We start from the raw sequence: 12,500 nt of genomic DNA, 5'->3' as shown, positions 1-12,500 counted from the left end.
AGGAATCCCGCGGACGATGAAGAGGAATGCACCAGTGGAGTTCGCTGCACAGGCAGGGATCCATCCAACTCGCACAAACCAAACACAACTCACGCGCCACGACGTACACTACGCACCAGCCGCCCGAAACGAATCACACCCCGCAGGACTAAGAAGCCCGACGAACGTGGGAAAACATTTAGAGAAGCCGAGCAAGCACCGGTTAGCGCGACTGCAAATAACAAAAGGCAACAGGCAACTTCCGGGGGACATAACTTTCACGACAACCTTCCACTGGGAAACCGCAGGCAACTCGCTCGTAAGTCAAAGCCATCCAAATGGCAATTAACCGAGGGACACGCTTTTCGCAAGGCACCTTCCACTAGGGAAGCGCAGGCAACTCGAAGGCGAGTCGAAGACAACCTTAAGGCATTTACCCGAGGGACATGGAGGAATGCACCAGTGGAGTTCGCTGCACAGGCAGGGATTCGTCCAACTCGCACAAACCGAACACAACTCACGCGCCACGACGTACACTGTGCACCAGCCCCCCAAAACGAATCACCCCCCGAAGGACCAAGAAGCCCGACGAACGCGCGAAAACATTTAGAGAGGCCGAGCAAGCACCGGTTAGCGCGAACGCAAATAACAAGCGCAACAGGCAACTTTCGAGGGACATACTTTTCGCAACAAGCTTCCACTAGGAAAGCACAGGCAACTCGTTCGAACGTCAAAGCCAACCAAATGGCAATTACCCGAGGGACATGCTTTTCGCAAGGCACCTTCCACTAGGGAAGCGCAGGCAACCCGAAGGCGAGTCGAAGACAACCTAAAGGCGATCACCCGAGGGACATGGAGGAATGCACCAGTGGAGTTCGCTGCACAGGCAGGGATCCGTCCAACTCGCACAAACCGAACACAACTCACGCGCCACGACGTACACTGTGCACCAACCCCCCAAAACGAATCACCCCCCGAAGGACTAAGAAGCCCGACGAACGCGCAAAAACATTTAGAGAGGCCGAGCAAGCACCGGTTAGCGCGAATGCAAGTAACAAGCGCAACAGGCAACTTTCGAGGGACATACTTTTCGCAACAAGCTTCCACTAGGAAAGCATAGGCAACTCGTTCGAACGTCAAAGCCAACCAAATGGCAATTACCCGAGGGACACGCTTTTCGCAAGGCACCTTCCACTAGGGAAGCGCAGGCAACCCGAAGGCGAGTCGAAGACAACCTGAAGGCATCACCCGAGGGACATGAAGGAATGCACCGGTGGAGTTCGCTGCACAGGCAGGGATCCGTCCAACTCGCACAAACCGAACACAACTCACGCGCCACGACGTACACTGTGCACCAGCCCCCCAAAACGAATCACCCCCCGAAGGACCAAGAAGCCCAACGAACGCGCGAAAACATTTAGAGAGGCCGAGCAAGCACCGGTTAGCGCGAATGCAAATAACAAGCGCAACAGGCAACTTCCGAGGGACATACTTTTCGCAACAAGCTTCCACTAGGAAAGCATGGGCAACTCGTTCGAACGTCAAAGCCAACCAAATGGCAATTACCCGAGGGACACGCTTTTCGCAAGGCACCTTCCACTAGGGAAGCGCAGGCAACCCGAAGGCGAGTCGAAGACAACCTAAAGGCATCACCCGAGGGACATGGAGGAATGCACCAGTGGAGTTCGCTGCACAGGCAGGGATCCGTCCAACTCGCACAAACCGAACACAACTCACGCGCCACGACGTACACTGTGCACCAGCCCCCCAAAACGAATCGCCCCCCGAAGGACTAAGAAGCCCGACGAACGCACGAAAACATTTAGAGAAGCCGAGCAAGCACCGGTTAGCGCTAATGCAAATAACAAACGCAACAGGCAACTTTCGAGGGACATACTTCTCGCAACAAGCTTCCACAAGGAAAGCACAGGGAACTCGTTCGCACGCCAAAGCCAACCAAATGGCAATTTAACCGAGGGACATGCATTTCGCAAGGCAACTTGTACAATTACCCGAGGGACATGGCATGCTTGCCAAGGCCGTGGCATGACATGCTGCTGGCCGAGGCCGTGGCAAGGCATGCTGATGGCCGAGGACGTGGCAAGGCATGCTGATGGCCGAGGCCGTGGCATGGCATGCCATGCTGCTGGACAAGGCCGTGGCAAGGCATGCTGCTGGCCAAGGCGTTGGCATGGCATGCTGCTGCTGACCAAGGCTTGGGCTTGCCATGCTGCAGGCCAAGGCCGCGGCATGGCATGCTGCCGGCCAAGGACGCGGCATGGCATGCTGCTGGCCAAGGCTTTGGCATGCCATGTTGCTGGGCAAGGCCGTGGCATGGCATGCTGCTGGCCAAGGCCGTGGCATGACATGCTGGCCAAGGCCGGGGCATGGCAAGCTGCTGGCCAAGGTCGTGGCATGGCACGCTGCTGGCCAAGGCCGGGGCATGGCACGCTGCTGGCCAAGGCCGGGGCATGGCACGCTGCTGGCCAAGGCAGTGGCATGACAAGCTTGCCAAGGCCGGGGCATGGCATGCTGCTGGCCAAGGCTTTGGCATGCCATGCTGCTGGCCAAGGCCGGGGCATGGCATGCTGCGGGCCAAGGCTTTGGCATGCCATGCTGCTGGCCAAGGCCGTGGCATGACATGCTGCTGGCCAAGGCCGTGGCATGACATGCTGCTGGCCAAGGCCGGGGCATGGCATGCTGCTGGCCAAGGCCGTGGCATGGCATGCAGCTGGCCAAGGCCGGGGCATGGCATGCTGCTGGCCAAGGCCGTGGCATGGCATGCTGCTGGCCAAGGCCGTGGCATGGCATGCTGCTGGCCAAGGCCGGGGCATTGCATGCTGCTGGCCAAGGCCGTGGCATGGCATGCTGCTGGCCAAGGCCGGGGCATGGCATGCTGCTGGCCAAGGCCGTGGCATGGCATGCTGCTGGCCAAGGCCGTGGCATGGCATGCTTGCCAAGGCCAGGGCATGGCATGCTGCTGGCAAAGGCTTTGGCATGCCATGTTGCTGGCCAAGGCTGTGGCATGGCATGCTGGCCTAGGCCAACGTGCCCCCGCCACCACCGCGGGCAGCCACTCGACGCATCCCGTGCTTGGCTATGTAGTTTCGATGCCACAAGCCAAGCGATGGCATGTGCCAAGCGCCCGCCTAGGCATAGGCGTGGCCTGTGGCCTGGCCATGCTGGCCAGCCTTAAGGGAGGTGCCCCCCCCTTATAATAGCCTGTTAAGCCCTTTTCAATCTGGCAGGAGGAAACATCGACCATGTTTGAGGAGTCATAATGGGGTTTTTTTAAAAAGTAATGGTTTTTTGCCAAAACTTTCAACATGAAAGTTGTAGGAAATAATTTAATACACCATAAAAAAAATTATAAAAAAATATTTGGCCACCGGAAATATTTTATTTTAATTTATTTCGATTTTAATACTTAAAAAATAATAAAAATTACTAAAAATACTCAAAAAATTCTAGAAAAATTCCAACAATTATAAGATGAGGCACTAGTAATTATAGTAATTTTTTTAATTATTTTTTTATTTTTTATTTATTTTATTATAATTTTTATGAGTAAATAAATAATTAAAAAGCCCGACGAACGTGCAAAAACTCTTAGAGAAACCGAGCAAGCATCGGATAGCTCGAATGCAAATAACAAACGCAACAGGCAACTTCCGAGGGACATACTTTTCCCAACAAGCTTCCACTGGGGAAAGCACTAGCAACGTGTTCGCAAGTCAAAGCCAACCAAACGGCTATTACCCGAGGGACATGCATTTCGCAAGGCAACATATACGTAAGTCAAAGCCAAACCAAATGGCAATTACACGAGGGACAGGATTGCTTGCCAAGGGCGTGGCATGCGATGTTCTAGCCCAAGGCCAAGGCACGCCACGCTGCGGGACAAGGCCGTGGCATGGCATGCTGCTGGCCTAGGCCTTGGCATGGCATGCTGCTGGCTTTGGCTGGCCTGCCATGCCCGTGGCATCGCATGCTGCTGGCCTTGGCCTGGGCATGGCATGCGGCTGGCTTTGGCTGGCCTGCCTTGGCCGTGGCATGGCATGCTGCTGGCCTTGGCCTTGGCATGGCATGCTGCTGGCTTTGGCTGGCCTGCCTTGGCCGTGCATGGCATGCTGCTGGCTTGGGCTGGGCTGCCTTGGCCGTGGCATGGCATGCTGCTGGCCTAGGCCTTGGCATGGCATGCTGCTGGCTTTGGCTGGGCTGCCTTGGCCGTGGCATGGCATGCTGCTGGCCTTGGCCTTGGCATGGCATGCTGCTGGCTTTGGCTGGGCTGCCTTGGCCGTGGCATGGCATGCTGCTGGCCTAGGCCTTGGCATGGCATGCTGCTGGCTTTGGCTGGGCAGCCTTGGCCGTGGCATGGCATGCTGCTGGCCTAGGCCTTGGCATGGCATGCTGCTGGCTTTGGCTGGGCTGCCTTGGCCGTGGCATGGCATGCTGCTGGCCTTGGCCTTGGCATGGCATGCTGCTGGCTTTGGCTGGCCTGCCTTGGCCGTGGCATGGCATGCTGCTGGCCTTGGCCTTGGCATGGCATGCTGCTGGCTTTGGCTTGCCTGCCTTGGCCGTGGCATGGCATGCTGCTGGCCTAGGCCTTGGCATGGCATGCTGCTGGCTTTGGCTGGGCTGCCATGCCCGTGGCATGGCATGCTGCTGGCCTTGGCCTTGGCATGGCATGCTGCTGGCTTTGGCTGGGCTGCCTTGGCCGTGGCATGGCATGCTGCTGGCCTTGGCCTTGGCATGGCATGCTGCTGGCTTTGGCTTGCCTGCCTTGGCCGTGGCATGGCATGCTGCTGGCCTAGGCCTTGGCATGGCATGCTGCTGGCTTTGGCTGGGCTGCCTTGGCCGTGGCATGGCATGCTGCTGGCCTTGGCCTTGGCATGGCATGCTGCTGGCTTGGGCTGGGCTGCCTTGGCTGTGGCATGGCATGCTGCTGGCCTAGGCCTTGGCATGGCATGCTGCTGGCTTTGGCTGGGCTGCCTTGGCCGTGGCATGGCATGCTGCTGGCTTTGGCTGGGCTGCCTTGGCCGTGGCATGGCATGCTGCTGGCCTTGGCCTTGGCCTTGGCATGGCATGCTGCTGGCTTTGGCTGGCCTGCCTTGGCCGTGGCATGGCATGCTGCTGGCCTTGGCCTTGGCATGGCATGCTGCTGGCTTTGGCTTGCCTGCCTTGGCCGTGGCATGGCATGCTGCTGGCCTAGGCCTTGGCATGGCATGCTGCTGGCTTTGGCTGGGCTGCCTTGGCCGTGGCATGGCATGCTGCTGGCCTTGGCCTTGGCATGGCATGCTGCTGGCTTTGGTTGGCCTGCCTTGGCCGTGGCATGGCATGCTGCTGGCTTTGGCTGGGCTGCCTTGGCCGTGGCATGGCATGCTGCTGGCTTTGGCTGGGCTGCCTTCGCCGTGGCATGCCATGCTGCTGGCCTTGGCCTTGGGGCTGGGCTGCCTTGGCTGCGGTTCTTATCACTAGACGTGCGTTGCGTGCGAAGGCGTGCAAAGGCGTGCGCGACCATGCGCGCAACACGCGCACCGTGGTCAAAAGACCACGCGCGCGGTATTCGCACAAGCCACGCTGCCCACGCCGCTGGCATGCCAGGCCAGGCTGCCCTGGCCGGCCGCATGCCAGGCCGCCCAGGCCGTGCGCATGCCAGGCCGTGCTGCCCAGGCCGGCTGCATGCCAGGCCGCCCAGGCCGTGCGCATGCCATGCCGTGCTGCCCACGCCGCGGGCATGCCAGGCCAGCTGCATGCCAGGCCGCCCAGGCCGTGCGCATGCCATGCCGTGCTGCCCACGCCGCGGGCATGCCAGGCCGGCTGCATGCCAGGCCGCCCAGGCCGTGCGCATGCCATGCCGTGCTGCCCATGCCGCGCGCATGCCAGGCCGCCCACGCCCGCGCGCATGCCACGCCATGCTGCCCAAGGCCGCGGCCAGGCCGCGCAAGGCCGCGCCCAGGCCGCCCAAGGCCGCGCCCAGGCCGCCCAAGGCCGCGCAAGGCCGCGCCCAGGCCGCGCAAGGCCGCGCCCGAGCCGCCCAAGGCCGCGCCCAGGCCGCGCAAGGCCGCCCAAGGCCGCGGTCCAGGCCGCCCAAGGCCGCGGCCGAGCCGCCCCAGGCCGCAGCCCAGGCCGCGGTCGAGCCGCAGTGCATGTAACCCAAGGCCGCAGCCCAGGCCGCGCCCAACATGGGGCGTACCTGCCACTGCCTTGCCCTGGGCAAGGGAGGTGCCCCCCCCTTATAATAGCCTGTTAAGCCCTTTTCAATCTGGCAGGAGGAAACATCAAGCATGTTCGAGGAGTCATAATGGGGTTTTTTTAAAAAGTAATGGTTTTTTGCCAAAACTTTCAACATGAAAGTTGTAGGAAATAATTTAATACACCATAAAAAAAATTAAAAAAAATATTTTTTTACAGAAAATATTTTATTTTAATTTATTTCGATATTAATACTTAAAAAATAATAAAAATTAATAAAAATGTTCAAAAAATTATGGAAAAATTCCCATAATTAAAGGATGATTCACTAGTAATTATAGAAATTATTAAATTATTTTTTTCATTTTTTTTATTTTATTTTGATTTTTTTATGCCAAATAAGGGCTTTAAAAATTCGAAAAGCTACAGAAAAATTGCAAAAAAATAGGGAATGACATTTAAAATTGATTGTAGTGCATTTTTAATTGTGTTGCACGGTTTGGGTAAGATTATAAAAGAATCATGTTCAAAAAGATCGATCGAGGCGGTGGCACGCCATGGCCTTGGCCTTGGCCTTGGCCTTGGCCATGGCCTTGGCCATGCCTTGCACAGGGACTTGGCCTTGCCCACTGCCTTGGCCTTGGCTTTGGCCTTGGCCTTGGCCTTGGCATGGCATGGCATGCTCGCCGAGGCCGTGGCATGCCTTGCTGCTAGCCAAGGCCGTGGCGTGGCATGCTCGCCCAGCCCGTGGCATGCCGTGCTCGCCCAGCCCGTGGCACGCCATGTTGGCCCAAGGCATTGGCATGGCATGCCGGCCAAGGCATGCTGGCCAACGCTGCACAAGGCAGTGCCATGGCATGGCATGCTGACCAAGACCGTGCCATGGCATGCTGGGCGAGGCCGGGGCATGGCATGCTGGCCGAGGCCGTGGCTTGCCATGCCGCCACGGCCGTGGCATGCCGGGCAACGGACCGGCATGGCCCAGCCCGTGGCACGCCATGTTGGCCCAAGGCATTGGCATGGCATGCCGGCCAAGGCATGCTGGCCAACGCTGCGGCACGGCGTGCTGGACAAGGCGGTGCCATGGCATGGCATGCTGACCAAGACAGTGCCATGGCATGCTGGCCGAGGCCGTGGCATGGCATGCTGGCCGAGGCCGTGGCTTGCCATGCCGCCACGGCCGTGGCATGCTGGGCAACGGACCGGCATGGCATGCTGGCCGTGGCGGTGGCACGACATGCTGGCCAAGGCAGTGGCATGGCATGTTGGCCACGGCTAAGGCATGGCACGCTGTGGCATGGCACGCTGGCCAAGGCAGTCGCAAGGCATGCGGGCCGAGGCCGCGGCACGGCCCGCTGGGCAACGCGGTGGCATGGCATGCTGGGCAACGCCGTGGCAAGGCATGCGGGCCGAGGCCTTGGCATGGCATGCTGGCCGAGGCCGTGGCATGGCATGCGGGCCGAGGCCGTGGCAAGGCATGCGGGCCGAGGCCGTGGCATGGCATGCGGGCCGAGGCCGTGGCATGGCATGGCATGCGGGCCGAGGCCGTGGCATGGCATGCGGGCCGAGGCCGTGGCGTGGCATGGCATGGCATGTTGGGCAACGCCGTGGCAAGACATGCGGGCCGAGGCCGTGGCATGGCATGTTGGGCAACGCCCTGGCAAGCCATGCGGGCCGAGGCCGTGGCGTGGCATGTTGGCCAAGGCTAAGGCATGGCACGCCGGGCAACGCGGTGCATTGGCATGCTGGGCAGCGCGGTGGCAAGGCATGGGGGCCGAGGCCGTGGCATGGCATGTTGGGCAACGCCGTGGCAAGACATGCGGGCCGAGGCCGTGGCATGGCATGCGGGCCGAGGCCGTCCGTGGCATGGCATGCGGGCCGAGGCCGTGGCACGACATGTTGGCCAAGGCTAAGGCATGGCACGCCGGGCAACGCGGTGGCATGGCATGCTGGGCAACGCGGTGGCAAGGCATGCGGGCCGAGGCCGTGGCATGGCATGTTGGGCAACGCCGTAGAAGGGCATGCGGGCCGAGGCCGTGGCATGGCATGCGGGCCGAGGCCGTGGCATGGCATGTTGGGCGACGCCGTAGCAAGGCATGCGGGCCGAGGCCGTGGCATGTCATGCGGGCCGAGGCCGTGGCATGGCATGCGGGCCGAGGCCGTGGCATGGCATGTTGGCCGAGGCCGTGGCAAGGCATGCGGGCCGAGGCCGTGGCATGGCATGTTTGGCAACGCCGTGGCAAGACATGCGGGCCGTGGCATGGCATGGCATGCGGGCCGAGGCCTTGGCACGACATGTTGGCCAAGGCTAAGGCATGGCACGCCGGGCAACGCGGTGGCATGGCACGCCGGGCAACGCGGTGGCAAGGCATGCGGGCCGGGGCCGTGGCATGGCATGTTGGGCGACGCCGTGGCAAGGCATGCGGTCCGAGGCCGTGGCATGTCATGCGGGCCGAGGCCATGGCATGGCATGCGGGCCGAGGCCGTGGCATGGCATGTTGGGCGACGCCGCAGCAAGGCATGCGGGCCGAGGCCGTGGCATGTCATGCGAGCCGAGGCCGTGGCATGGCATGCGGGCCGAGGCCGTGGCATGGCAAGTTGGGCGACGTCGTGGCAATGCATGCGGGCCGAGGCCGTGGCATGTCACGCGGGCCGAGGCCGTGGCATGGCATGCGGTCAGAGGCCGTGGCATGGCATGTTGGGCGACGCCGTCGCAAGGCATGCGGGCCGAGGCCGTGGCATGGCATGCGGGCCGAGGCCGTGGCATGGCATGTTGGGCGACGCCGTAGCAAGGCATGCGGGCCGAGGCCGTGGCGTGTCATGGCATGTTGGGCGATGCCGTAGCAAGGCATGCGGGCCGAGGCCGTGGCATGGCATGTTTGGCAACGCCGTGGCAAGACATGAGGGCCGTGGCATGGCATGGCATGCGGGCCGAGGCCGTGGCACGACATGTTGGCCAAGGCTAAGGCATGGCACGCCGGGCAACGCGGTGGCATGGCATGCTGGGCAACGCGGTGGCAAGGCATGCGGGCCGGGGCCGTGGCATGGCATGTTGGCCAACGTCGTAGCAAGGCATGCGGGCCGAGGCCGAGGCCGTGGCACGGCATGCGGTCCGAGGCCGTGGCACGGCATGCGGTCCGAGGCCGTGGCATGTCATGCGGGCCGAGGCCGTGGCATGGCATGTTGGGCGACGCCGTAGCAAGGCATGCGGTCCGAGGCCGTGGCATGTCATGCGGGCCGAGGCCGTGGCATGGCATGTTGGGCGACGCCGTAGCAAGGCATGCGGGCCGAGGCCGTGCCGTGGCATGCGGGCCGAGGCCGTGGCATGGCATGCGGGCCGAGGCCGTGGCATGGCATGTTGGGCGACGCCGTAGCAAGGCATGCGGGCCGAGGCCGTGGCATGGCATGCGGGCCGAGGCCGTGGCATGGCATGCGGGCCGAGGCCGTGGCATGGCATGTTGGGCGACGCCGTCGCAAGGCATGCGGGCCGAGGCCGTGGCATGGCATGCGGGCCGAGGCCGTGGCATGGCATGCGGGCCGAGGCCGTGGCATGGCAAGTTGGGCGACGTCGTGGCAAGGCATGCGGGCCGAGGCCGTGGCATGGCATGCGGGCCGAGGCCGTGGAAAGGCATGTTGGGCGACGCCGTAGCAAGGCATGCGGGCCGAGGCCGTGGCATGTCATGCGGGCCGAGGCCGTGGCATGGCATGCGGGCCGAGGCCGTGGCATGGCATGTTGGGCGACGCCGTAGCAAGGCATGCGGTCCGAGGCCGTGGCATGTCATGCGGGCCGAGGCCGTGGCATGGCATGCGGGCCGAGGCCGTGGCATGGCAAGTTGGGCGACGTCGTGGCAAGGCATGCGGGCCGAGGCCGTGGCAGGTCATGCGGGCCGAGGCCGTGGCATGGCATGCGGGCCGAGGCCGTGGCAAGGCATGTTGGGCGACGCCGTAGCAAGGCATGCGGGCCGAGGCCGTGGCACGTCATGCGGGCCGAGGCCGTGGCATGGCATGTTTGGCAACGCCGTGGCAAGACATGCGGGCCGTGGCATGGCATGGCATGCGGGCCGAGGCCGTGGCTCGACATGTTGGCCAAGGCTAAGGCATGGCACGCCGGGCAACGCGGTGGCATGGCATGCTGGGCAACGCGGTGGCAAGGCATGCGGGCGGAGGCCGTGGCATGGCATGCGGGCGGAGGCCGTGGCATGGCATGCGGGCCGTGGCCGTGGCATGGCATGTTGGGCGACGCCGTCGCAAGGCATGCGGGCCGAGGCCGTGGCATGGCATGTTTGGCAACGCCGTGGCAAGACATGCGGGCCGAGGCCGTGGCATGGCATGCGGGCCGAGGCCGTCCGTGGCATGGCATGCGGGCCGAGGCCGTGGCACGACATGTTGGCCAAGGCTAAGGCATGGCACGCCGGGCAACGCGGTGGCATGGCATGCTGGGCAACGCGGTGGCAAGGCATGCGGGCCGAGGCCGTGGCATGGCATGTTGGGCAACGCCGTAGAAGGGCATGCGGGCCGAGGCCGTGGCATGGCATGCGGGCCGAGGCCGTGGCATGGCATGTTGGGCGACGCCGTAGCAAGGCATGCGGGCCGAGGCCGTGGCATGTCATGCGGGCCGAGGCCGTGGCATGGCATGCGGGCCGAGGCCGTGGCATGGCATGTTGGCCGAGGCCGTGGCAAGGCATGCGGGCCGAGGCCGTGGCATGGCATGTTTGGCAACGCCGTGGCAAGACATGCGGGCCGTGGCATGGCATGGCATGCGGGCCGAGGCCGTGGCACGACATGTTGGCCAAGGCTAAGGCATGGCACGCCGGGCAACGCGGTGGCAAGGCATGCGGGCCGAGGCCGTGGCATGGCATGTTGGGCGACGCCGTAGCAAGCCATGCGGGCCGAGGCCGTGCCGTGGCATGCGGGCCGAGGCCGTGGCATGGCATGTTGGGCGACGCCGTAGCAAGGCATGCGGGCCGAGGCCGTGGCATGTCATGCGGGCCGAGGCCGTGGCATGGCATGCGGGCCGAGGCCGTGGCATGGCAAGTTGGGCGACGTCGTGGCAAGGCATGCGGGCCGAGGCCGTGGCAGGTCATGCGGGCCGAGGCCGTGGCATGGCATGCGGGCCGAGGCCGTGGCAAGGCATGTTGGGCGACGCCGTAGCAAGGCATGCGGGCCGAGGCCGTGGCACGTCATGCGGGCCGAGGCCGTGGCATGGCATGTTTGGCAACGCCGTGGCAAGACATGCGGGCCGTGGCATGGCATGGCATGCGGGCCGAGGCCGTGGCTCGACATGTTGGCCAAGGCTAAGGCATGGCACGCCGGGCAACGCGGTGGCCTGGCATGCTGGGCAACGCGGTGGCAAGGCATGCGGGCGGAGGCCGTGGCATGGCATGCGGGCGGAGGCCGTGGCATGGCATGCGGGCCGTGGCCGTGGCATGGCATGTTGGGCGACGCCGTCGCAAGGCATGCGGGCCGAGGCCGTGGCATGGCATGTTTGGCAACGCCGTGGCAAGACATGCGGGCCGTGGCATGGCATGGCATGCGGGCCGAGTCCGTGGCATGGCATGTTGGGCAACGCCGTGGCAAGGCATGCGGGCCGAGGCCGTGGCACGGCATGCGGGCCGAGGCCGTGGCACGGCATGCGGGCCGAGGCCGTGGCACGGCATGCGGGCCGAGGCCGTGGCATGGCATGTTGGGCGACGCCGTAGCAAGGCATGCGGGCCGAGGCCGTGGCCGTGGCATGGCATGCGGGCCGTGGCCGTGGCATGGCATGGCATGCGGGCCGAGGCCGTGGCATGGCATGTTGGGTAACGCCGTGGCAGGGCATGCGGGCCGAGGCCGTGGCATGGCATGATGGCCGAGGCCGTGGCATGTCATGCGGGCCGAGGCCGTGGCATGGCATGCGGGCCGAGGCCGTGGCATGGCATGTTGGGCGACGCCGTAGCAAGGCATGCGGTCCGAGGCCGTGGCATGTCATGCGGGCCGAGGCCGTGGCATGGCTTGTTGGGCGACGCCGTAGCAAGGCATGCGGGCCGAGGCCGTGGCATGTCATGCTGGCCAAGGCCAAGGCATGGCATGGCATGGCATGCGGGCCGAGGCCGTGGCATGGCATGTTGGGCAACGCCGTGGCAAGGCATGCGGGCCGAGGCCGTGGCATGGCATGATGGCCGAGGCCGTGGCATGCCATGCTGGCCAAGGCTAAGGCATGGCATGCCGGGCAACGCGGTGGCATGGCATGCTGGGCAACGCCGTGGCAGGGCATGCGGGCCGAGGCCGTGGCATGGCATGTTGGGCAACGCCTTGGCAAGACATGCGGGCCGAGGCCGTGGCATGGC

This window comes from Camellia sinensis, unplaced genomic scaffold, assembly GCF_055761805.1.
Source record: "Camellia sinensis isolate YWXY unplaced genomic scaffold, ASM5576180v1 Unanchor4, whole genome shotgun sequence".
NCBI lineage: Eukaryota > Viridiplantae > Streptophyta > Magnoliopsida > Ericales > Theaceae > Camellia > Camellia sinensis.
The sequence above is the reverse complement of the archived record's forward strand: the minus strand, read 5'-3'. Positions refer to the sequence as shown.